General features: G+C 48.2%; 1 protein-coding gene and 1 pseudogene across 6 annotated transcripts in view; both read right to left on the bottom strand.

Annotated features, from left to right (window-relative positions):
• Shank2 (SH3 and multiple ankyrin repeat domains 2) overlaps positions 1–24,325 on the bottom strand; it is a 443,362-nt gene extending 419,037 nt beyond the window's left edge. For 4 of the 6 annotated variants that reach the window (XM_087605682.1, XM_087605374.1, XM_087605484.1 and 1 more), the window contains exons 1-2: positions 22,932–23,522; positions 1,168–1,262 (exon numbers count right to left, since the gene is read on the bottom strand). The gene's annotated coding sequence lies outside the window, so the exon portion shown is untranslated. 6 annotated transcript variants of the gene reach the window in all.
• Positions 14,890–15,497, bottom strand: LOC120099964 (60S ribosomal protein L21-like; annotated as a pseudogene).
• Positions 24,326–25,364: the final 1,039 nt, after the last annotated feature.

Raw genomic sequence — 25,364 nt, 5'->3', positions numbered from 1 at the left:
ATATGACAGAGTCATCTTTTGTCCAGTGAAAACAGCTACATGGGAAGTTTGCATTGTATGTATTCTAGTACAACTAACAGACAAAATGTTATTTCTGGGAAAGGCAGTGGGCAGGCACCAGCCTGGAGCCACAGTCAGTCCCTGAATAGGAACAAGACATTGTGTCCCCTACCCTCCCTCCAAGAGACAGGGGTGCTGCCAGCTCCACACTTCCACATCTACTTCTCTCCCTCTCCTGAAAAGACCATCCCAAGCCTGGGGGAACCCTGTAGCTGATGAAGCACTGGCAGGTGTTTGAGACACCCACCAGTAGAGAACATGGCTTGAAGTGACCCAGAATGCTTTGGGGAAGTGAAATATTCAAGATCATCTCTCATGGGCATGGCTGACCAATTGACATTGTTACACACCAAAGAAGGCAACTGAAAGCCACACAATAGGGACTGGGAGCTGGCTCAGAAGATAAAGTGCCTGCCACCCAGGCCTGAGGACCTGAGTTCGGATCCCCAGCACCATGTAAAATTGTGCATGCAAGGCAGCACACAACTGCAAGGCCAGTGACGGAGGGCAGAGAAAGACAGCCTGTGCTCCAGGCTCAGTGAGAGGCCCTATTTCTAAATGAATGCACAGATGTGCACCTGTACACATGCATACTCTGTACACATACAGATGAGCACCTGTACACACACTCCATACAGATACAGATGTACATCTGTACACACACACACTCCATACACAGATGTGTACCTGTACACACACATACACACACACACACACTGTACACATACAGATATGTACCTGTACACACACTCCATACATACAGATGTGCACCTGTACACACATACTCCATATACATATAGATGTGCACCGTGCACACACTCCATACATATACAGATGTGCACCTGTACACACACACTCTGTACACATACCACTTATTCTTTTAAAAAGAGAGAACCACACTGTAGACTTAACACACACACACACATGCATGTGCATGCACACACATAGATACCATACACACACACATGAATATGTATACATGCACACATATACATATGCACAAATCACAGAAACAATCAAACGATGTTTTAGGTAAGCGTACGGTTTTGTCTTGGGCAATATCAATACTGTTCCTGTGACAGGGCAAGGGACCAGGTTCCCACTCACCAGAGGTGTCAGCACACCAGGTCCCACAGGAAGGCTCCCTTCAGCAGCCACAGCCTTCACTCTGGATGGTGGAGAGAGTGGAGAAGCTTCTAAACCTGAAAGACAGGAGTCAGGGCACTGTCAGGTGGGACTGCATGGGGCACATGGTACAACTTTCCACAGACCTTGCTTTTTCTGAACTTAAAAACCAACAGTTGGATTTTTTCTTTACACACATGGAGTAATTACACTGGTCCCCTTCCCCAGTGCAGCTGGGCCCCAGATGCCAGACGCAAATCAAGCAGAATTCTGGGAGCCAGGCCACTGGTGGCCAGTGGGGACACTTCCAAGTACCCTGGTCTTTTGCCTCATCATCCCACACACATGCTTGTTTTATAGCTATTTCCTCAGGGAGGGAAGAGGGATCCAAGGTGCCCAGGACTAAGAAAATTAAAGCTAGGAAGTTAAAAGACCCCTAAGGGCCCGACCAAGGCTTTATGAACAGTGACAGGTGCTGGGGGAAGGGGACTCCTCGGTGGAGCTGCTGCTAAGCTGTATAAGGAGCTGCTGGGATGCAGCTTTCTCAGTCATCAGACATGCTGGGTGTGGGGCTTTCCAGCGATGCAGCTGCCTTTAAGTCATCCATGCTCCTGCATGTATAACCCTGCCCCATGGCTCCTATGAGCAATTGTCACGCATCTTCCTGAGAGTACCCCTCACTCACGCTCCTGTGAGTCATCCTCATAAGCTCACTGGGCCACTGAGGTAGACTCTGGTGGAATAATGTCTTTGGCATGTGTTTTGGTTGTCAGTGTTCACGATGTCCTGGAAAGAGTCACAAAACAACACAGAAAAAGCCAGAAACCCTAGTGGGATGAGGGAAATCCCACAACCAAAGCCCTCTCTTTCAGTCAGAGGACATTTTAGCAACTCTGGCCAGACGCTCAGAACCAAGGTCCCTGCCTGCCCCACAGCAAAGCTAAGTGAGAGCATGGATTTCTAACCAGGGCCCCTAGCTCTGCCAAGCAGGGAGGTGGGAAGGGAGAGAGAGAGAGAGAGAGAGAGAGAGAGAGAGAGAGAGAGAGAGAGAGCCACTGGCATTAAGGATCCTCTCCTTCCCTCCAGTACAAGTTTGGCCATCTTGGGGAGCCTGGCAGGCAGCCTCAGTATGTCCATCCCTGTGCTCCAGTCTATTACCAGAAGACAATAGAGGCAGAGCTGCCTAACTGTTCAGGGACATTGCGACTCCACCAATGACACCAGTAGAGGGAATATGGAGGGCCAGAACTCCCAGACCTTCCAGTAAAGACAGAGGTTTCTCAGGGTTGGGATCTGCAGAGGCCACGAACTCCAGCTCTCCATAAAGGAAGTGAAGCAAGGCTCATGCACACCTTCCCTATGGAGGCAAAACCAGAAGACAAGAGTTATCTGGGAGTGATTGTGCATATCTAAAATCCCAGCCCTGAAGAGTTAAAGGCAGCAGGATCAGAAATTCAAAGCCAGCTTTGACTATATAGTGTGTTCTGGGCTAGACTGAGCTACATTGGACCCTGTTTCAAAAGTGGGGGGAAAAAAGGAAGGCAGAAGAAAAGGAAGAAGAAGGGAGAAGAGGGAGAGGATAAGCCCATGAAAGCTCACCTCAAGTTACATCATTATTAATGATGCCAATGGAAAATGAATGCCAATAGAAAAGTGAATGCCAATGGAAAAGTCTAGAAAACAAATTGAGGAACACAATGCCTTAAATATAAGGTAGGGACCATGAAAAAAAATGCTGAACTTCTCATCAAAAACCCTGGTGTCAAAAGAAGGCAGCACAGGACTCAGTAAGTGAAGATGGGGGTGGGGGCACATGCTCTGTGTGGGGGAAGAACAAAGCAGAACACTCATATGGAACCATCAGCAGCAGACCTGTTGTCAAGATGGCCAAAGTAGGGCCATCAAGATGGCTCCGCAGGGATAGATCCCATGACCTGAGTTAATCTCCAGAACCCACCTGTCTTAATCAGCTTTCACTGTCAACCTGACACAGTCTAGAGTCACCTGAGAAGGGAGTCTCGGCTGAAGGATTGCCCAGGTCAGATTGGCCTGTGGGCATGTCTGTTGGGAGCTGTCTTGATTGTTAATAGATGTTAGAGAGCCCATGGGGCACTAAGCATGAGCCTGTAAATGAGCCAGAAAGTTGTGTTCCTTCATGGTCTCTGCCTCAAGTCCCTGCCCTGACTTCTCCCATCAATCACTTTCCCTCACACTTTTTCTGTGACCTCAATGGACAAATAAACCCATTCCTCTCCAAGTTGCTTTGAGTCAGAGTGTTTCATACACTAACAGCAAGATGAAAGGAGAAAAATAGCTCCATAATGTTGTCCTCTGACCTCCAAGTGTGCATTATGGCATATGTACCAACCTCACATACACACATTACACACACACACACACACACACACACACACACACATATGCACGGGCACGCATGTGTGCACACACACACACAATAGTAATAAATGCAATTTTTAAAGGATGGATAAAGTAACCTCTTCAAAGAAATAATTAAAGAAGCAGGAATGTGAGGCAGGAAGAGAAAAGGCATGTGATGAGCAAAATGTGCAATATTTCCCCTGCTCTAATTATCTAAATTTGTTTGACAATTACATTTTTTAAAAAAACTGCAGCCCATCTGATAAGACTCTAAATGCATGCAAAGGAAATACTTGGTAATTATAAGTGGGGAGGGCAGAGGAACATAAAAGAATAAAGTCCAGTTCCATAGTAAGTGGTAATAAAGCTAATGTGTACAGTGCCTAGAGCAAACAGTTTTGCAACAGATGACCTCAAAAACACTACTTAATGCAGATAAGTCAAACTGAGAGTCCATGTAAAGATTCATATCACCCACAAAAAGGAAGGGAAAGAAGACAGAAAACCCCAAAGAACTAGCATAAGCCCTTGCATGCAGCAATTCCATTAAATGTAAATTGTCAAAAGTATGCCAATTAAAAAATAGGACAGGTTCTTTAAAAACCTAATTATATAAGACAAAAATTTACTTCCAATAAAATTCCATAGGCAGGTAGAAAATAGAAATGATGCAAGACATATCCTACAACATAAATCCAAGACAATCAAGATGGCTGTGACAACAGTAGACAGCAATTCTGATATACATGCACAAACAAGGGCAGCAAAGAGCATGAAAAACTGACAGGCTGACCAGAAAGTGGCAATTGCACACTTGATCCCACCAAGCAGCCATATAACACATTCTTTTCAATTGTTCATGAGAATCCATAGAGCTCAATGCATATATTATAATTAATCAGAATCTCAAATTCTGTATTCCTATCTCCAGAAGCTTGAAAGTAGACACTAAATTTTGCAAACATATAGGCAAATGTAGGCCATACTATGAGGGGAAATAAAACAGGCAAAGAAAGACAAAGTCCACAGTTTTATTTGTAGAACTTAAGTAAATTGCATAGGAGCACATACTAGAATTGGGGGTATCAAGAATCCTGGATATGGAGGGGAGAGAAGGGATAATGGTAGGATGGATAGTGGATGTCAAAACAGCACAAGAGGGAAACAATCCTAAAGATATAGAGCTCAATAGAACAATTATATTCTACAAGTAATCATATATTTCAAAATAACTAGAGAAGGTGTTGAAAGTGACCAATATATGGAAAAAATAACATGAAAAGGTGGACGTGTTAATCACCCTAACTTGAGCAGCTTACACTGCGTACACATCAGTTATAATGATATAACCAATATAAAGAAAAGTGTTGAGGTATCAGCACAGACCACACAGACATCCTATGGATGATACAGAAAGCATCAGCATAGACCACACAGACAACATATCCCCTGAACAAGGCAGGAGGCATCAGCACAGACCACACAACATACCCCATGGACAAGGCAGGAGGCATCAGCACAGACCACACAGACAGCATACCCCCTGGACAAGGCAGGAGGCATCAGCACAGACCACACAGACAACATGCCCCATGGACAATGCAGCACACATCACCATAGGCAACAGTTATGTCAGAACACTATACTCGGCTTTACACATGTATATTTCATAGTAAGAGTGAAATAAGCCAATTCATCAAGAAATGAAATTACAACATGCCCAATGTGAATAGGTAATTTGGATAATTCCCTATACCTATTAGGAAATTTAATTCTTAGTTTTAAAACCCAGTTCTGTATGAAAAAGAGGCCTCTAGACACATCTGATTTCATTGGAGGAATTGCATGAACTATTTAAAGGAATCGAAGTGAGAATGGATAAGAGAGTGTGAATAAAACCAACATATATTAAATTCATGTATGAAATTATCAAAAGTTTTAAAATATTTGTAAGGGAAAAATTAATACTCCCAACTCTGCACAATGTCTCCTAGAAAACAGGAGAGAGCATGTCCCAATTCACTGAATGAAGCCCTCAGTAAGAACACTGGTATCAACAACAGAAAAATAAATAACATTTTTTTCTAGAACCCTGGTATCAAAACTAGATGTACACAAAACTGAAAGATGAACATGAATTCCCTGAAGGGAAGTCCTTGAAAAATATTTATAAATGGGGCTGGGGCTACAGCTCTCTTGGTAGAACCCTCAGTTCCATTCCTAACATCGCATAAATGGCACATGGTGGTAGCTACCTATAATCACAGCACTGGAGTGGTAGAGTTCAAAAGTCACCTTTAGCTACATAGTGAGTTCAAAGTCAGCCTAAGATACCTGAGACTCACACTCTCTCTGTCTCTCTGTCTGTCTCTCTTTGTCTCTCTCTGTCTGTCTCTCTCTCTCTCTGTCTCTCTCTGTCTCTCTCTCTGTCTGTCTGTCTCTCTCTCTGTTCATTATTTGTATTTAAATATCTATTAGCAACTATAATTCACCCGTATATGAAAATAAATATACACCATGACCAAGTAAAATTCATTTCAGGATACAAGGCTGGTTCAATATTTTGTTATTAAAAGTTCATTTTTAAAAGGTGTTATCCTGAAAAATTTTTTTAAACAAAATTTAGCATCTATCTGTGGCAAAGACTCTCATAAAAATAAAGTTGGAATTTTCTCAACTTAATATCTACCAGGAAACCCATCAACTCGCAGTCATTAAAAAGAGAAGGAAGAGGTGTTTTCCTGGAAAGCTTGTACCCTGGGGATGAGGTGAAGGTGTCATATGTCACTGCTGCTGCTACTGAGCACAGCACCAGGTCCTTCCATGAATACAATAAGGTAAAAAAACAACTAAAACCTATCTACAGGTAAGCTATCCTGCTTCTCAGTTATAGAACATCACAAGGAATCTAGAAAATCAATAATCCTCCAGAAATAATACATTGAGACATGGAGATCATAGGACATAAGATGAACACTCAGAACCGGCATGATGGCTCAACAGAGAAGCCAACCTGCTGCCAGGACCTGAGTTCAACCCTCAGTTCCTGAATAGTGGACAGAGAGAAATGACCCCCCCCCCCCCGCCAGGTTGACTTCTACATGCTCACCATCAACACACACACAATTAATAACTACATCAAAAAAATACCAAGATGAACATATAAATACCAATACCAACTCTAAATGATACAATGTTACATAGTTTTTCCAAAAAAAAAAAAAAAAAGAAAGAAAGAAAGAAAAGAAATGCTTAAGGAGACAGCAAGATGGCTGAGCAGGTAAAGGTGCTTGCTGCCAAACCTCAGGACCTGAGTTCAACCCCAGGGTCCTTCATGATGGAAGGAGAGAACTGATTCCCCGAGTGACCTCTCACTTCCACATGCATACCTATCCCACCCAGCATGAACTAAACAGATAAATATAAAAAATGAATTCTTAGGTATAAATCAATAAAAATAGTCTAGAAGGTGTGCTCTGACTACACAATGATAAAAAGTCACATACCTATTTTTTAAAGATTTTTACTTTATGTGTTTGTGTGTTCTGCTTACATGTACGTATGCATACCATGTGTGTACAGTGTCTTCAGAAGTCAGGAGTGGGCATCAGATTCCCTGGAACTGGAGATAAAAACAGTTGTGATACATCATGTGCGTGGTGGGAATTGAACCTAGATCCTCTGCAAGAGCAGCTAGAGCTCTTAACTGCTGAGCCTAGCTCTCTAGCTTGCCTAACACAAGGGGATCCCTGGGCTAGATCATCAGCTTACACAAGTGTACACATGTACACACACACACACACACACACACACACAGAGCTGGTTCCCAGGCTATAGACAATTCAGTGAGTCAGGGTCATTTACAGCCAACAATGCTGAGAAAGTTACATATCCACAGGAAAAATAAGTGTCAAACAGAATTTTTTTGAAAATGTTTGATGGCCTTTTATGAAACCATGAAGCTTTTAGTAAAACTAGGAAGAATTCTTCAGGGTGCAGATGAGGCAGCACCTGCTTGAACTCCTGCAAACAGTGCATCGCAGAGATGCAGAGGCCTAGGCAGGACTACAGGGAGATCAAAGCCTCCCCGCTCTCAACAGGCCTGATGAAGGGACAAAGACAGAGACCACAGTGAACATTTGCAAACCACACACTTGACTCACAGAGTGCTCAGCACTCATCAGTGAAACCCCAAACCATGACCAGGGCAGAACGAAGGAAATGGGATTGTTTAACAAAGGAAGACATAGACAGCTATAAGCCCATGAAGCTGGTTCATTCCCAGCTGTCAAAAATACAAATGCCACCCCTGGGAAAGTTAGGGATGGAGTCAGAATCAGCACCGGAGACTCCTGCACAGTATGATATGGGACCAGCTCCATCCGACGCCTGATGGAGTATTATTCAGCTATAATGAAAGATGAAATATCCACTGTAGGAGAAATAGAAATTACATGTGATTGGATATCGTATGAGGCTAAATAAGCCAGGTTTAGAAAGATACCGGCCTGTTTTTCTCTCACAAGGGAATCCTAAAATGATTCTCTGAGAAAATGAAGGAGAATGTAGGAGACAAAAGAGGAAAGGGGTGTGTAGGGGGATGGGGAGAGTATGGTCAACATAGTTGAATGGGCATCTTTATGAAGCCCATCCATCACTCACTATGAATATATACTGATAAAATGTCCTTATAGCCAAAACACTAAGTAAAATCAGCCCTGACTCTACTCCTGTGAGGACAGATAAAATACAAAATATTAATGCTGTCTGTTTTCAAGAAGGTGGAAGAACTGGATGGAACTGGATCATGCAGACATTGCTGATGAGGAAATTAAATGGTGAAGCTGCTCTAAAAAAACAGTGCCATGGTTTCTATCTTTAATTTAAATTTGATTTGGGGTTTAAGTGGAGGTTTCTGATTGTTTGCTTGCTTGCTTGGTTTTAAACCTTTTTCAAAATTTACTTTGATTTTTGCATGTATGGGTGTTTTGTCTGCATGTATCTCTGTGCAGCACATCCATGCAGCATCCATGTAGATGAGAAAAGGGCATCAGGTCCCCTGAGACTGGAGCTAGAGATGGTTGTGAGCTGCCATGTGGGTGCTGAGAACCGAACCCAGGTCGTCTGGAAGAGCAGTCTGTGCTCTTAGCCACTGAGCCATCTCCCCAGCTCCCCTTGCTTGCTTTGAGGTTGGGCATCACAGACTGGCCTCGAACTCACCACGTAGCAGAGGATGACTTAGAACTCTTGATTGTTCTTGCATCCACCTCCTAAGTGCTGAGATCAGAGTTGTGGACCTCAAGAAGACCTGTGTCGCCTCTGACACCCCATTCACACAAAACATGGGGGATTCAGCACAGCAGTGCTCTGGGGCGTCTGCATGAAGAGGAAGATGGAGGCCGGAGACACAGCCCTGCAGCAGAATGCCTGACTAGCAACGGCTAAACACCCAACACCAAAAATTGCTGCTAGAAAAATATCTCACCTCAGTGGCAGCCTTATATCCAACTGGTATAGAAAAAGAAAGGCAAACGGAGATCAAGAGCTCAGCAGAAACAGAAACAATTCAGTCGCAGCAAAACCCATCCAGTTTAGATCAGAAAACCACAAAGGATCAAGGAGGGCAAAGGTACTTGTCTGAGGCCTGTGACAGCGGGCGAACCTTTGTCCACCGAAGGAAAGCACAGGGGTTGGGATGCCCTGTGATGGAAAAGAGGAAGAACGGCACTCTGAACTGACCACACTCGGAAAGTGAGGATGGGGCCGGGGGAATAGAGATAAAGCCACAAAATCAGTTCCTAGTGCCCACACTAGGCAGTTCAAATGACAGCCACCTGTAACTATGGCTCCGGGGGACCCAACACCTCTGGCCTCCGTTGACCCTGAACTCATCTGCACACACAGACGCAAAAACATAATTTTAAATTTTTTTTTAAAGAAACAATCTGGGCAGGTCTCTACTGAGCAGAAACCGAATCAGTAATTTTAAAACTCTTACAAAGAAAACCTGAGGCCAAGGTGGCTTCTCGGCAAATGCTAACCACTGAAAAAAGAAAAGACAAGAAAAGAAAGAAACCCCAGGCTGATTCCTCAGTCTCCCCCAGAATGGAAATGAACACTTCCTAACTCATCTCCAGAGGCCAATACCATCCTGGTCCCAAACCTGATTCCACAAGAAACATGCAGGCCCAGTGTCTCTTGAGAATGCATCTGCAGAAGCTGAGGAAAACCCAGCTATTCAGGAGCAGGAACAGGGGACAGTGAATCCTGGAGAGCAAGGTTAATCCCAAGAGGAAAATGTACAGGACTCAGTCATGCACCGCACTAATCAAATAAATGGCAAAGGGACGTTCACCATGTCCAGGGCAGTGGAGAAAGCATTTGACCAGATCCAGCACCTTGTGAACTTCCTCAGCCCTGTATAAGGTTATTGCAAAACCAAACCTACAGCAAGAGATGACACCACCTCCAGAATCAGAACCAACCAATGTCCACTCTCAACACTGCTATCCCGCCCTCCCCTGGAGGGTAAAGGTGGCAAAGAAATGGAATAAAATTCTGGAGAGGGGAGAAGCTCATGGGTCCTCAGCTACTGGTAGTCATGGCTGCTGGCAGAGGAGTCACTGTTTTTAGACTTTTGGCCTTTGATGGGTTCCCGTGCTCCTGCAGACAGCTCCACACTGGGCCCACACAGACATCCTGTTTAAATTCAGTGGGCCACAAAACAAAACCAAGGCGTGAAGGTGGGAGAGAAACGTCCTGAGGAGCAGGGACTGAGGGGCTGGGATGGGGATAAGACACAGTGAGAAGGCATGGCTGGATGGATTATGCACATGTGTAAAACTGTCAAAGAACAGATTAAAATTTGATTTTTTTTAAAAGGGTGGGTATTCAGGCAAGCCTCAGGTAATAGCCAGTCTGGTGCTATGGGGCCCAAATGAACAGACCGTGCCTAAGACTAGCCTAGTGCTATGTGGTCCAAGCAGACAGAGCAAGCCTAAGACGACCCCTAGATGCCACCTAAGGCTCTGGTGAGGTCCTGACCCATGCTGTTTCCAAGAGCCATGTCTGGGTCTGTGGCCCTTGCAGCAGCAGGGTCTGTTACCACCAAAGTCCAGGAGGGCATCCTGGGGCCATGTGGATTTCTGAGGGCTGTGTGGAGCTGGATCCACCCCTTGCCTGGTCATCGTGGGGGAGGTGTCCCCTAGGATCATGATGGCAGGAGAGCTGGCCCTGCCCCTCAGCAGCTGTAGCCCTCAGGAGGGTGGGTCCTGCACCTCACCTGGGCCGGACAGTAAAGCTGATCCTGGTGATAGGGGTGCATGTGAGCTGGCCCTGAGGGTGTGAGCATGGGAGAGCAGGCCTCACCTTTCGTCTGCCCAGGGGTGGCTTGGGCAAGGGAGAGATACCCTCCTCATCCCTCACCATCTATAGCAGGTGGGAGGGCTGGCCCTGACCCTCATAGCTGCAGCACTTGGGACAATGGGCCTTGCACCCTTCCTGGAGAGTGCAGTAGAACTGACCCTAGTTCTGGGGAATGCCGGGGATGCAGAGATGTGGGAGATGTGGGAGATGCAGGAGATGGATGTGAGCCATCCCAAGGCTTTGAAAGCAGAGCTGGAAAGCTGGTTTTGCCCCTTGCCAGCTGCAGTATTGGGTGAGCTTGCCAAGGCAGTGCTGGAAATCTTGCCCCAGTGGTATAGGTATAGAAGAGCTAGCAAACTAAACAGCTCAGCCACCACCCAGGCCCAGATCCAGGGTTTTGAGTCGGCTCGGCCCAACATCATTGATGAACTGCTAAAGTGCATAAAGGAATTGGTCCTAAGTTCCAAAGCAGCAGGATCTCTGTGACACAGGGCAACAGCAGGATATTGGAGAAGAGACCCAGTGAGTATACAGTATTGATAGCATAACAGAAGTCAGAGGCCTAGAGCCAGACCAATGACTCATTGCAATGAACATTTGCAAGTGAAGATGTGTGGTCAAAAGGGTATACTGTGTGGGATTATAAAAGGGCATGGATGAGTGGGATTGGGTGCATGATGTTGATAATAAGGTTATGCTTTTGGGAAGAAAGTCCCAGGGATAGAGATGGCTCAGCAGTTAAGAGTACTCGCTACTCTTCCAGAAGACCAGGATTCAGTTCCCAGCACCCAATGGCGACTCACAACCATCCATGACTCTAGTTCCTGGGGATCTGATGACCTCTTATGCCCTCCCAGGCATGCACATAGTATACATACATACATGCAGACAAGTGCTCTTCACATAAAATAAATAAATTTAGAGAAGAATAAAGAAAGACCTGGGGCTGGAGGAATGGCCCAGCAGTTACAAATGCTATTCTTGCTCTATCTTGCACATGGCCTTAGGTCTCTGGGAAGGGCTAAAGGATTGATACTGGAAGGACTAGGAAGGAGGCACCGCCCATGTAGCCATCTATAGCTGTGCAGAAGCCATTATCCATGGTAGGCACAGACTTTGCAGTGTGACTGTTTTAGGGTCCTCGATGTTCCTGTAAATAAACTTAATAAACTCATCGTTTCCCAAGGGTACGTTTTGGTAAAATTGAACTCTGGTTTGTCATTGGGACTTTGGGGATAGTGGGTAGATGTTGCCTAAACAGCCCCTCCCCAGTCCCAGTGGGGAAAATTCTTGCAACATCCACCTTGACTCTATTTGAAAACTGCCCAGTTGCATTTTCTAGCTATCCAAAGGCTCCATCAGGCTCCCCCCTTCTGTAGCCTGAAAGGTGTCCCTCCTTTCCCCCATCATTCCAGACTCTGGAACCCTTTCTTCAGGTAGGACCACTTGGTGGCCATCTAGAGCCCCCAACTAAATCCCAAATACCTCTTGAACGGCGAGAATTTATTGCTCCCAATTCCTACACGACAGATATGACTTTCAAATCCAGGCCCTGTTCTTGAAGTTGGTCCCATGCTTCAGTGGTTCTCAATGTGTGGTTCAGGAAACACTAAGGGTTCCCCATGGCCCTTTCAAGCCGTGTTCATAATAATATTAAGATGTAATTAATTTAATGATATTCTCACTCTCTGTGTACGGTGGGAGGCTGCGGGGCTGAGACAGAGACAGATGGCTTCAGAAGCAGACATGAGGCCAGCTCTGTCTGCACAACCAGGCCACAGAGAAGCTTTGCGAAAACAGTCTGGAGTGATGTTCTTGTAAGTGTTGGTTTCCTTTTGGAAAATACTTGGTGTTCTAGTTCGCTTCCTTTTGCTGTAATACAAACCAGCTGACTGACAGCAACTTGGGGTCAGAAGGGTTTACTTAGCTCACAGCTTACAGCTCATCATGAAGGTCAGTGAGGGCAGGAACTCAACAAGGCAGGAACCCGGAAGCAGGAACTGAAGCAGAGACCATGGGGGAAGGGGGGAGTGCTGCTGATTGGCCTGCTCCTCTTGGCTTGCTCAGCCTGCTTTCTTTTTTCTTTCTTTCTTTTTTTTTTTTTTTCTTTTTCTTTTTTTCGGAGCTAGGGACCGAACCCAGGGCCTTGCGCTTGCTAGGCAAACGCTCTACCACTGAGCTAAATCCCCAGCCCCTCAGCCTGCTTTCTTATCTAGCCCTGCTCAGGTGTGGTACCCTCAGTGGGCAGGGTCCTCCCACATCAATCTCTAATCAAGAAAATCCTCCTCGGACTTGCCCACAGGCCAATCTGATGGAAGTAATACTGGATCAGTGTTCCTAATTCCCAGGTATGTCAAACTGACAGCAAAACTATGACAGTTATGTCAGGGCCACAGGGTGGCTCAGAGTGCAAAGTGCCTGCCACCAAGTGGAATCGTTTGGTTTTGATCCCCAGAACCCACACAGTAGAACCCACACGCGCGCACACTAATAAATAAAATAATTTTACTTTTTATTTATTTAAAAAATAGAATTGCTTTGGAATTACTATATTATGGGAAATACTTATGTTAACAGCTAGTAGCCATTATTAAAATATATTAATAAATACTTTAACTTCTCTTTTACAGTTTCCTTTTTAAACCTTTGGCAAGACTGAGAATGGAATGCAGGGCCCGGCATGCACTGTGCTGCCGGGCTGTATCCACCACCCCCCTTTCTTTTTCCAGCGGTGAGAATTTAACTCAGGCCTTGCCCATGCTAAGCAAGCACTCTCTCCCTAGGCTATATGCCCATCTCTCTCCTTCCATTCCTGACAGGACTGTCAGTAGGCAGATATACAGACACAAACACTTTCTGGGGCCTTGAATCCTATTGTAAGAGGGCCCCAAGACCCCAAAGTCCCTCAGCCCTAAGTTTGAGAATAACATGCTTCCCTCAAATTAGAAACTGAAGAGCAAGCCAGCAAGCCTTCCCAGGAAAAGACCTGCGCTGATCAACGCTGACAGGTGGCTCCTCGTGATGGAGTGGTGGCTACCTGGCCCCATGCCAGCCATGCGGCCTTTATCAGATTCGGTGTTCTCTGCCTCCATCTACCCCCCCCCCCCCAGAAGATGGAAGATGTCATGGCGTCTGTCCTCTCCAGGCTAGGATGAAGATGACACGGTACTGAACAACCAAGAGCTCCCTGAGAATATCATGATTACTTTCCCTGTCTGGCACTGTGAAGGCCCAGGAAAGAGAGAGAAATGAAGGAGACCACCTGGAGGGCTCCTTTGACCTGAGATGACCCTGACTGTCCTAAAGAGCAGGTGTTGGGGAGAGCAGCACCAGGTCTGCGAGGGTTAATATCGTCAGCTTGACAGTATCTAGAATCACCTAGCATTCCTGAGAGAGTTTCCCAGTTAGGTTAACAGAGACGGGAGGACCCACCCTGAGTGCTGGCAGCACCATTCTGTGGAGCGGGGTCCTGCGCTGAACAGAAACGAGAGAGGGAGCTGAGTGCCAGTGTTCAGAGAATATCTTGTGGATTGTATGGGTGCATCACCTGTCAATGAAAAAGCCTATGGCCTACGGCTTAGACAGGAAATGGGAGGTAGAACAGCTGGGAGGCAGAAAGGATTCTAGGATAGAGCCCAGTGCAGGAAGATTCTCCAGGAAGATGGGATGAGACAGACACATGGCACTTGACCACAGATAACCAGCTACAATATAGAATGTACATTAAAATAAGTGGGTTATTTTAGTTATGATCTAATAAGAAAAAGGCTTAGGAATATGCCCAAGGTATTTGTAAATATATTTTGAGTCTGAGTCTTATTTCTGGAGCATGGAGCTGGGAGGAAGAAAACGGACTTGATTTTTACACACCAGTGCTCATCTGTCGGCGTCCTGGCTTTGAATGTGATGTGACCAGCCACCTCACGCTCCTGCCACTGTGCCTTCTCTGCCGTGATGCACTGCATCCTCAAACTGTGGTCTTTTTTTTTTTTTCAACCTAAGGAAAAGACTTTGCAGTCCAGGTCCTTTATTTCCTTTGTATACATTAGGCCATGAATTCCTATGGAATGGGCTCCAGCAGCTCAGGCTCCTTTCCGTTAGTCCTCACAAAGTGGGCTTCTCTGGGTGGCGCAGGCTGGCGCTTCAGCTGAACCCAGGTGCCCTTCTCTTTGGCTTCCTTTTTCTTCTGATCGTTCTCCTTCACCCGCTTCAGGAAGCTGTCTCTGCTCTTTGAGTGCTTGATGTGCTCTATCCACACATTGATCCTCTTGGCCAGAATCTTGCCTTTAACTTGCTTGTTTACAATGATGCCCACGGCATGCTGGGTGACATTGTAGACTCTTCCGGTTTTGCCATGGTAACACTTATGGAGCATTCCTTTTTGAAAAGTGCCCATTCCCTTGATGTCTACAATATCACCCTTCTTGTAGATTCGCATGTATGTGGCCAAAGGAATGACTCCATGTTTCCTAAAAGGTCTAGAGAACATAGACCAAGTACCTCTCCTCTTTCCTTTAGTGTTCGTCATTTTGGCGAGTTACTGGAAGATGGGTGCCCCGGCGGAAAGCTCAAACTGTGGTCTTAAGTTGCTTGTGTCCAGTGTTTGTCTCAGCAATGAGAGAAGTAACTAACATAGTGTCATAGTTAACTCTGCCCAAGACGAGCAAAGGGTGACGCTGCATCCACAGGAAGCCATCTCCCTGTTACTGAAGCCAAACTGGAAGCCATTGTACGAGTTACAGCCTCAGGGTTAAGTGGCCCCAAGTACTTTGAAATACACATCTCAACCCCTTCATCTAAACTCTCCTACATACCCCAAACCTTGTCAAAAGCAAGTCATCTCAAAACGAACAGAACAGATAAGAGGAGGGTACAGCCCAGGCAAGACAGAAAACCCACAGCCACCCAGCATGAGCCACTTAAAGCCAGGGAGGTTGAGACACTCCCCAACAGGACCCCTAAGAATCAGAACAAACACAAGGTAGGTGTTTCTGTTGCTTTGGCAATGGGCTACCTCTGAATTCCAGACATCGATGTGGGAAATGCAGAGAGGGTTTCTGCCTCTCCCCTCAGGGAGCTCCAGAAACAGGAGTGAGGCATTTGTCCTTGTGTGTAGAAAATTATTAACAACGAAACCAGGTCCCCGTTAAGACTCCAGGAATCTCTCTCTCAGCTGCTGTGGACTCTGGGTTTGTTCACTGTTTACCCATGGCCATACACCCCCGTGCCCTCCTGCTCCCAGCTTCAGCAAACATCCTGGAAAATGCCAACCAGAGTTGCACAAGGTCTATGCCTCCTGTGGGGATACTGGTCACTCCTGAGCCAGAGTATGTAGCTGCTGGGTCTCCAAGGCCTATGAGGGCAAGTGTTAAAAATTCCTCCCTTAGGGGAAGCTGTGAACAATGTCTACTCTCTTAAGGTCCTAAGGACAAACCAAAGTTTAAGTCCACCAAAGTATACCCGGAGGAACCAAGGGTTTACTGGGGTCACTCATAGGAAAGGAGTTGTTGGCAGGAGCATGAAGGATCTCAGGTTAGCCACACTGGAAAGTTTCACCCAGCAACGATGGTAGCTTCCCCATAGCTGTGCAGATGGAGCCCCCTTTCCTTAGCCTCCCTTGACCTATGTATTCTAGCTCCTCCCCCAGATACCAAGGCACACACAGGTAAGGCAGAACTAGCTGGGAGGAGTAAACAAATTATTCAAGCAGAGATCCAGTGGCCCTCATCCTCTCTGTGGTGGTTTAAATAAAAATGGTTCCCATAGGCTCATAGGGAGTGGCGCTATTGAGAGGTGTGGCATTATTGGGGGTAGATGTGGCCTTGTTGGAAGAAGTGTGTCATTGGAGGTGGGCTTTGAGGTTTCAGAAGCTCAAGCCAGGCCCAGGGTCACTCTCACTTCCCGCTGCCTGCTAATCTGGATGTAGAATTCTCTCAGCTGCCTCTCCAGCACCAGGTCTGCCTGCATGCCTTCAGGCTTCCCATCATGATAAAAAGGGACTAACCCTCCGAACTGTAAGCCAGCTCTCATCGAATGAGAGTTGCTGTGGTCATGGTGTCGTCATAGCAATAGAAACCCTAACTAGGACACCCTCCTTCTCAGCGGGAATGTCTACAGTCGGCAGGCCTCCTTCTGATGAGGAAAGCTGGCATAGCTGATCTCATGGAGATGGAGGCAGGCTGGCTGGAAGAAAGAGCAGCAGCTGGAAGGGTTCACTGGCTTCTTGTTGCTGAGTGACATTTGAGAGAGATGAAGCCTGGAGTCTGGATGCCTAGCACTTCATCCTCAGGGACCTGACACCAGGTGCAGCAGATGGACGGGACAGATCCCGATAGCTTGCCAGACCCCACTGCTGGGACTTGAGAAGGTGTGAGGGGTGACACACAGAGCAACCTGACACAGCTAAGGGAGGAGTGATGTCTGTTATTGAGGCAGGGCTCCCCTAACGAAGTGCCCAAATCTTGAATGCTCTAGGAAAACCATGGGGGCGGCCCCCTGTGTCCTTCTGAGCACCCCTCTCCCCACAGAAGCGACCTGGGATTGGATTTCTCTGCAAAGATCACATCTACCTGTCAGGCTGGACAGCACAGAAGAGCCTGAGCTTTGTATCCAGAGTCTGGCTGTTCTTCAATCAAGGTGGAGCAGGACACCCTCAAATTCCAAAGCAAGAATGAGGCTCCAGGCCAAGAGTTTACACATGTAAAGCTCATACTATAGTTAGACACCGTCACTGCCTTTAGCTAGGAGTCACCTTACCAAATGAACCTTGATGCAGGTGAAATGCATTTTGCCAACTTAGTTGGCTGGGGAAATGGCTTAGTCTGTAAAGCATTTGCAAGCATAGACTCTGAGTTCAATACCAAAAAGTCGTGTTAGAATGCATGAAACATGCATGTAATCCCAGCTCTGGGGAGGCATAGACAGGAGAATCCCTGGAACTCACCAGTTTAGCTCCTTGTTGAGCTCCAGGCCAATGATAGATCCTGTCTCAAAACAGGTGGACACTGTTCTTGAGGATGTCACCTCAGATTGACCTCTGACCTCTACATATATAAATATACATATATACACACACACATACACAGGCGCACACAAGCACACGTACACACACACACACACACACACACACACACACACACACACATCTACCTGCAGGATTTTTAAAAATCCTTCAAACTTAGATGGTGACTTTCAGTCTGTAGGGACACAAAGTCCTTCCTTTGGGGTGACCCTTTCCCATTGCCCTTTCCCAAAGGGCCCCACTATTGTACAAATGAAAGATATTCTGGACTCATTGGGGAAGGTCACATACCCAGGTGGTGACCTCTGGGTACCAAAGGGTTGATCTGGTGACGGTCCTCACCAAGACACTAAGCTGCCCACGCCTACTCAAGGAAGCACATTTCCACTCACACCCTTTCTCTCCCCATGTCTAAATATCTACCATATCTTTATGGCACCTGGTCATTCAGGATCAGCGGACACCATCCTACTGTCTCAATTCACAGTGACTTTCACAGGTCACAGGAAATCTTTAAAACATCCATTTATATGCTCCCCCCCTTGCTGATGAGTTGCTGGGTTAATTAATAAAAGACCCAGGAGCATAAAACATATTACATTAGATGAAAATTCTTGGGAGGAAACAGTCACACAAAGAATAAAGGCAACAAGGCTCGGGACATGACTACAGGGGACAGTGATTGCCTATAATCCCCAGTGAGATGGCTCAGTGGGAGGGCACCTGCCTAGAATCCCCCAGTGAGGGGCTGGGGCATGGCTCAATAGGAGGTCACCTGCCTAGAATCCCCCAGTAAGAGGATAAAGGTGTGGCTTGGTAGAAGGGCACAAGTCTAGAATCCCCCAGTGAGGGGCTGGGGCATGGCTCAATAGGAGATCACCTGCCTAGAATCCCCCAGTAAGGAACTAGGGGCATGGTTCAGCGAAATATTTGCTCATCACCATCAAGGGCCTAAGTACGAATCCCCAGCACCTTCCAAACATTTAAGGAACACTGAGAGCTTCAGAAAGCTCATCCATTTGTCTTAGCGAAATGGGATTGAGCCACGGTGGTCTATGAAAGATGGCAATGTGTGGATGCTATAAAAGAGCTAACCAACAATCATGCTCGATTATCGAGAACCACAACATCAAAGACTAACCAGCATGTAAACTATGAAGAAAGACTTAGATAAAGACTCACAAATGTGTGGAAAGTCTAACCAAGAGTTAAAAGCAGGCTGTACGATGGCATAGCAGGGTTACCGTGCGATTTGCTCTAACTTTGCCAGGTATCAAAGGAAAAGCAGTCAGAAAATGGGAAGACACAATATGTAGGTTTAGAAGTGAGGCTTTTAGAGAAGAAACAGGAAAGAAGGGGGAAAATGCTTTTTAGAAAGACCTGGCCCCAGCGCAGCAGGACCACTCTAAGTGTGCGAATGTTTTATCCCTAATGGATGCATCCGGGGGAGTCTCCCAGGTGGAGGCTCTAAACTGAGCATCTCACGACTCGCTCCAGTCATCTTCCCTACTAAAAACTTTTCTCAAAGTAGTTTCTTGGAACTCCTGCAGGAGAATCCCAGGGTGCTCAGCACAAGGAAGGAAGTAGGAGCTTTCCTGCAGCCCTGAAGTTCATCATATAGAATCCACAGACACAGCCTGGGGATCTGTCAACCCTCTGGCCCCATGGAGGCCGGGGACTGGGCTTGGGAAAGCACACCAAACACAGGCAGTTTTTAAAAACACCCCTATCTGCCTGTGCTAGTCCACTGCTTGGAAAACACATCTGGCAGCCAATCGGAGAGCTTTCTACTTACTACCCATTGACCCCCCACTGTCCCCCAAAGGCTTTTAAGAGCTTAATCTCCCAGGAAGTGCTGTGTGCTGCAGCTGGCCTGTCCCTAGAAGCAGGCATCAGAATGTCCCAGGTTGCTGACCCTGAAGAGGCTCTGGGTACCAGTGAGGGCACGTGGTGCCCCTTCCTGATTAAGACTAGGACATCCTCTTGGTCAGGAAGAAGGCTTCTATCAGAGGCAACCTGCAACCCAGACAACCCGAATGTTCCCACCAGAGCCCAGAGTGGACCCTGTGAGCCATGTCAAATGGCCCCGAGAATCTGCTTTTCCACAATGATAAAAACGCACATCCTCTCAAGACGCCTGCTCAGACACTTAGGCTTTTCGCCCACTAACTCAATTTCACACCACAGGAACAAGACAACTAATTTTCTGCCACATTCTGGTGGCACTTCCCGCTGGGTGATGTGTGTTTAGCTCTGGCAGGGTGTGGGAATGTGGGCTGAGCTCCCTGGGGCTGCCCAAGGTACAAACGGGACTCCTCATGCACTACGTGTGGGAACCATGGGCAAGTGGCACCTCTCCAGAGCCTCAGGCTACTGGCCTGGAAGAGGGAACAGAAGTCAACCCACCCTCTAGTGTCGGGGGGAAGGGTGTTTCTAGGAAGTCAGACATAAGCTTAAGACATCAACAAAGGCATGGTAAACCCACCCAGGGAAAAGCAGTGTCAGAACAGATTGCTCTGTCCACTCCGCAGCTGCCGAGTGGCACCGTCCCCAGAACCGAGGCGATCTATACTCACCCTCAGCTATGCTAAGGACTCGTCCAAGACAGAGAATACAGTCATCCCACTCTTCTGGGTGTTCCCTTCAATAGTCAGGAGCTCCTCTGTTCTCTACAGCACCAGACAGCCACATGTAACCATCCTCTGTCCCCACCATCAGCCCAGAAGCCCCGAGAGTAGCAACCTGCATCCAGCTCCAGGCCTGGCACTCAGCAACAGACCCCAAAGAAACGGCACAGAAAACAGGGCCAAATTTCTGGCTCATCTCAGGCCCACCAAAGGTAACAGACCTCTCCTTAGTGTGCGCTGACTAGGTTCTGTGCCCAGACCAAATGTCATAAGGTTAGAAGTGGGGGACTCCAGGCTACTGGCCCATCTCTCAATATGTTCACATTCTTCCGACATCCATGTACCCATACCCAGGTGAAGAGGTGAAGAGCTTAAGAGCTTCAAAGAGAAAGAAGATAGGTCTGTGTATGGATCCCCACTTCTGTCCTGACCGAGAGGGTCAGGACATTAGCAAGAAGTTTGGGGTCATGTGCATAAACCTCCCCAACATTACCTCCCAAGGGAGGGAGGTCACAGCCACAGGTGAGGGTGGGTCCTAAAGAAGTCAAAATGCCAATTTAAACAGGCTGCTATGGCTGGACCTCCCTGCTGCCCTGAGGAGCCATTGAGGCTACAAGCCCTGCAGTATCAGGAAAGGGGTCAGCAGGGGTGGGGTGGAGGTATAGCCTTGTTTGGGGTCCATGACATTTGCAGGGTTCCTCCACCCTCACAGCAGCTTTGTCCCACACAAAGGCCATTTTGGACAAGCCCCCATTACTCCCTGGAGCCCAGAGAGACCCCAGAACCCTACACTTAGGACTCTTTTAAGAATTCAGAAGCAAAGCACAGATGTCATCAACTTGCTTTCTCTGGCGTTCCATCTCAAGGGCTGCTTTCCTAAAGATCGGGGAACTCCCAGAATTCTCTTGTGTCACACTTTCTCCCTCACAGGGGAATATAAAAGTCCATGCTGTCTCCAACTCCTTCACAGGGCCCAGATGAAACTCCTCACATCTCAGCACCGCCCCTCATGACCCAGTGTTCTCCACAGCACCTCAATCTCCAGGCCTGGACCAAGTAGCTTTCTCATGACCATGGCTGTGATGCAACCTTGAGGTAGGTTAAATAAATGGGCGAATGACTTGATTACAGACAAGTCACTTTCATTTCTAGGAAATCACTTGAGATACCAGGCAGAGGTTCCCTGTCTTTCTCAGTTCACCCAGGGCTGTGGTCAGGGTCCCTGGGAGACACCTTTACCTGCATTCCAGGCTCCTGACACAGGACCCCAAAGATGCCCAGTTGGCTACTTAGTTCCTCCTTCTTGGAAAAAAAGTCCCTGGTACAAACAATGGGTTCCATTTCCTTGAAAACACTTCAACCCCTGACAGTTGTGACTTCCAGCCTCTATGAAGCCAGCTCTAGTCTTCTTGTCCACTTCATGACTTCCTGATTCCACCCTCCCTTCCGGGATACCACTCTCCTCCATTTATCGTCAGTATCCACGATCTTTCTCAGCTCACTTCAACTGCAGCAAAAGAAGGTTTCAATCTCCATCAGACTCAGTCTAGTATCACCTACAAGTGGTTGGAATGTTTCCAATCAAGGCACCTCCAGGAGCCTTTGTAAGCACTATGCAGCCTGCAGGGTGCCAGCCCTGAAGTGGGACCTGGATCAAGGCTGAGCCTACAGTTGGAAACCCACCTGCAGAACCTCCCCTAGTCAGGTCAGCAAGGTACAGGTACAATCCCATTAGAGGTCACGAGCCACTCTCCAATCCAGACTTCCAAAATTATCTTTGCATGCTGAAGCTCAGCTTAATTAGCTGATTGACCTCATTAACGTTCGAACTTCAGTTCAGGAAAAAAAAAAAAAAAAGAGGTCATACACCTACCTAATTTACTACCTCGAATTTCCACCAGCAAACCACTAATTTCAGATGTCCTCTGAAGGCTTCCAGGACTGTGCCTGCAAGTGATCTGTAAGCCATTGATTGGAAAAGCGCCCCCGGGGCACCCCCACCCCGCACTTGTAGACTCAAGGTACTTTCTCAGATGGAACAACCCACAACCCTTTTAAAAACTTGGCCAGCAAAAAAAGTAGTCAATAGAATAAGCCTCTCGCCCACCTGGCGCCCCCTAGACCCAAAAACCTCTCAGTGCCCCACCCACTTGGAGCTGAACAGCTGGAGTGCTTCAGGTTGCAACCTCTTGCACTTTCTGCAAATGGGTGAGGAGGTGCATGGAAGCCCATCCTATCTGCACTCCAGCTGCAGTTTGCAAGACAACCCTGGCACCCTCTGAACTGGGTGTTTCCCAGTTTCCCTGGATACCCGCACCCTCCACGACAGGTCTGAGAAGTTAAGGGAGACTCACCCTACACACCCCAGCGATGAGGTCCAGTGGGTGCCCTAAACCCTGGGAAACCAGGAAGCGGAGTCCCGCACGACCACAGCATCCCGGCAACGAAATCCACCACAGGTCCTGCCATCACCCTCTGAGCCCGAGACCAAGTTTACAGGATGATATCACCAGGGTCCCACCTGCTGGCTTCCTCTGAGGCCCCCCCGCCCAGGGGGCGAGGGCGTGGCCTGGGTCTGCGTCTTCCGGAGCCCTCCGGGGTACCGGGTACCCAGGGCTGCGCGGCCTGGCGGCCCAGGAAAGGCGCCTGGGGCCCCAGGCGCGCGGGAGGAGCTGCCCGCTGCGCCGAAGGAGGGATGCCCGAGCGAAAGTTGCCAGGGAAACTTGAGTAACTCGAGCACCGGTGCCAGCCTCCTGCATAATTCACAGGCAGCAGCGGGCGGACGCGGGGGCCGTTCCCCTGCACCCGCCGGGTCCCCACACCCCTACTAGGGAGCGTGGAGGGCAGGGGTCGGGCACCCGGCAGGGGTTCGGAACAGCCCCCGACCTTCCGGAGCCAGCTGCGGTCAGGGCGATCGTGCGCAAAGCAAGCAACTGGAGAGAATCAGAGAGAGCGCGCACCGGGTCTCAAGGGACAGCGAGATCATGGCTCGGGTCCCCGCCCAGCGCGCCCCCTGGCGGCCCTGCGGCGGTTCCTCTTCAGGGTTTTGCTGGCCCAACTACCCAGGAAACAGGCGATCTACAGGACAGGAGATCCCAAGCATGAAATAGAGGCTGATCCACCTGCTCTGACCCGGAGAAGGAGTCAGAGCGCTGGAGGAAGCATCAGTTCACAGGCTCAGGGGACAGAGAGCTCTGAGCTCTGCATCCAGGTCGCATCCAAGGTTCTTGTAACTGGACCTTGCCGGGAGAAAGGGTCATGGGGGAAGGGGTACCTCCTAAGAGACGCAAACCGCACCTGCACGCACGCATCCCTCTTTCCCAGCTCCCATCCTCAGCCACTATGGGTACAGGGGCCGCGCTGACTCGGTCGCCGTGGCTTCTGGAATCCAGAGGCACACGCTTGCCTCAAGAAGCCAGGTTAGGTGCCCGAGGGCCACCTACTATCCTTCCCCGCCCATGCGTCTCACCTGGCTCCGGTGATGGGGGCGGGCCCAAGCCCCAGGGAGGACCTGATATCCAGAACCTGGCTCAGCCGGGAGGACTGAGCAGCGCCGCGCCTAGCCAGGCGGGAGGTTTGGGGGTGTAAAACGCAGCCCCGCCCCTCTCTGCGCCGCAGGAGACCTGGGGGCTACCGGGCGTACTGCGACCGCGGGCACTAACGGTGTGGGGGAAGGGGTCCTCTCGCGGGCGACCCGCCCCTGCCGCACCTGTCCAAGTCTCTCACGGCGGCCGCCGTGGTGCAGAGTGTGGGGTCTGTTGTAGCAACCCAGGGAGACGCCGGGCGCCCCGCCCCAGGCTGCGTGGCTCGCGCGCCACCCCCTCCCAGACCAGAAAGTCTCTCCGGATGGTAGAGCCCAACCCCTTTCCGCAAGATTATCCCGACCGCAACCCTGCTCCTCCCGGAGCATGTTAATAGGATTGGGAAATCGAGGTCCACGGCTCTGAAAACGTTAGCGGCGCGCTTGAAAACTTTGTACCTGGGTAACACGACTGCGTCTGCCTTCCAAAGTGCTGGAGTTGGAGCGCCTTCCGCCCAGGGGAGGAGACCGACCGACCAGGCGGGGCTGGTAGGGAAGAAGAACCAGAATCCTACAGGTGAAGCTCTCCCTGGAGCAGTCCATGGTTTTCATTGTCCGCCGTTGTAGACTTTCCTTCAACCAGAAGGAGCCCCAGGTCCCCAGCTCCATTCCACAGCAACATGCCCAATCTTCTGGAGGGACCATGGCTAATAATCTCCAAAAGCCTTAATAATTTACTAACATCTCTCCACACTGCACATACTGTGTGTCTCTGGGCTAGCTATTGTGGGGAGGGATCTGTATTTTTTTCCCAATATTTTGGAAAAGGAGTTTACTCTCCCAGAAATCTACAGCTCAAAGAGTCTGGAGCTGAGGACAGAAGTCTAATCTTCAAGTCTAGGCCGTGATTCAGAACCGTGACATTAGACAGGTCCCAATCTGCACCCTCCTCAGAAAGAATGGAGACACAAATGAAGTCAGTCTGGTAGGATATGCCTGAAAGACAGGTGAGTTCAACATACCAAGAACTAAGTTAAATATTTGCTCTCTATACCTTTTTTTTTCTCCTTGAATAATTGGACCAAATTTCAAAGAAGTCTTTAACCCCTTGAATTTAAAAAAAAATAGTTGTGTTGAGGCCTATTTCAGGACACACACACACACACACACACACACACACACACACACACACGGAGTAATGTGGTACCTCCAGGAGAGAGCTGCTGGCTGCAATCTACAGCCCTCCTCTGCTTCTTTAGAGCTATGA

Source organism: Rattus norvegicus, chromosome 1 (genome assembly GCF_021556685.1).
Source record: "Rattus norvegicus strain SHRSP/BbbUtx chromosome 1, alternate assembly SHRSP_T2T, whole genome shotgun sequence".
Classification (NCBI taxonomy): Eukaryota; Metazoa; Chordata; class Mammalia; order Rodentia; family Muridae; genus Rattus; species Rattus norvegicus.
Note: the sequence above shows the minus strand (reverse complement) of the source record. Positions and strands in the feature narration are given on the sequence as shown.